The 1749-nt window shown below is 42.2% G+C and overlaps 1 protein-coding gene across 1 annotated transcript in view; it reads left to right on the forward strand.

The window, feature by feature from the left end:
* MANBA (mannosidase beta) overlaps nt 1-1749 on the forward strand; it is a 159075-nt gene that overhangs the window by 100458 nt on the left and 56868 nt on the right. The window lies entirely within an intron of this gene.

Here is a 1749-nt window from a genome sequence, read left to right on the forward strand (position 1 = left end):
ACCACTGGTCCTGTAGGGATCATCCGCCCTGGGTTCCCTGTATTTCCAGTTCCTATCTGTACCAGTGTACATCCTCTGGTCTAGCCAGACTAAACAATTAATTTTAAATGATACACACTCGGCTACATTTTTCTTTGTGGTATTTAAGTATGTATAAACAAGCAAATTAAATATTTTAAAAGTTTAACTTCAAGGAAACTCAACAAAGCCTAGCAAGAAGGAAGATAATAAATTTGAGAAAATAAAATGTGTGCTTAATATTTTAACCTAAGTACTCTGAACATGTTTTTATTGGTGAGAATTAAGGAAAGGAAATATAATCTTCCAATTCTAATTCTATAGTGAAAATATTTTAAGTGCTTTATAGAAAGACTGGTGTTTATCTTGATGTCACTGATGAGTGTCATGATATTATATAGTACTTGTTGAGTGCCAGGCATTGTTGTAAGTATGCTGTATATCGCATTTCAGTTTATCCTCAAGCTTGCCCTATGAGGTAGTTACTATTCATGTTAGGCCAGGTTTTTTGAGAAATAAAACCAGTGACACTCATCTATGTATAATGAAATTTATAACAAGAAAGAAATGTAGATCAAGAAAGCAGCCCACAGAGTTGAAGACTAGTATGCCCAGTCTGGCTCAAGTCCATGGATCAGCGACTAAGCCAAAGCCCCTTCTTAATTCATACAGCTGCCAGAAGTGAGGGACCAGGAAGCTAGAAGATGAACCAGGAGGCAGGAGGACAAAGCAGGAGGGGGGAAGACCACAGGTTAGTGAAAGCAGAGTCTAGTGGGTCCAATATCAGCAGGCAGCATGACAGGCCACACACAGCTCTTGGGGTCACCAAGCCACACAGTGGGCCACTGGTCTGAGTACGAAGTGCAGGGTCTAGGCTAACCAGAAGAGGAATGCAAGAGAGTTCTCCACAGCATCTCTTTTATGGACAGCAAATAGGCAACACTCCCAAGAAGACATTAACGGACTGTGATTTGGGTGAGACTTTGTGCTCCACTCGTCTTCTTACTGGTACAGCCAAGTTGACACAAAACTTACGTTTCACACTATTAGCCTCTATTCTCATTTTATAGACTAGGAAGCTGACACATAAAGAAGTTAAATAACTTGCCCCCAAACACACAGTTCCTATAGGGTTGAATTCTGAATTTATTCTCACAACCATTGAGTTAGTTTATTGTGCCAACCTGGCCAATAAACACACGTGGGATTAATTGAAGGCCAGAGGGATAAATGGCTTGGTGGGCGTCGCCTTTCGAGTTCTCAGGGCTCTTGTTTTGTGATGGTTGCACCAGGGTGCAGCTGCCTCAGCAGTTCCCAGCTTTAGCTTGCAAGGCTGACTTCCTGCAAGACATCCCCAAGGAGAAGCCACATGGACCTACCTTGATGCAGCCCTAGGTGCTGGAGCAGCCGAATGGAGACTCCTGCCAGCGCTGAGATGCTTACATATTCACTGACTCGGCTTTCCTCCTACAGTCGGTAATATTGCGTCTGTTTTGTGAGATGGAGGAGGAATTTCTGGATTGGTGTTGGACATATGGGTTAATGTTGAATTGTGGGCTTGGGCAGCACTGGGTTGGGATTAACCTTTATATAAAACTCTCTCTTTTACATGAGTTTCTGTGGATTTGTTTCTCTAAAGTACCCAGATTAATATATTATGGTACCTTGGCAGTGGGGTACTGGAGAAACAAATCATAAGATAGAGAGTAGATGTTTGTTTGACCTCTCCCT

Source organism: Echinops telfairi, unplaced genomic scaffold (genome assembly GCF_000313985.2).
Source record: "Echinops telfairi isolate 266 unplaced genomic scaffold, ASM31398v2 ScPeMD7_7468;HRSCAF=8506_0, whole genome shotgun sequence".
Lineage (NCBI taxonomy): Eukaryota > Metazoa > Chordata > Mammalia > Afrosoricida > Tenrecidae > Echinops > Echinops telfairi.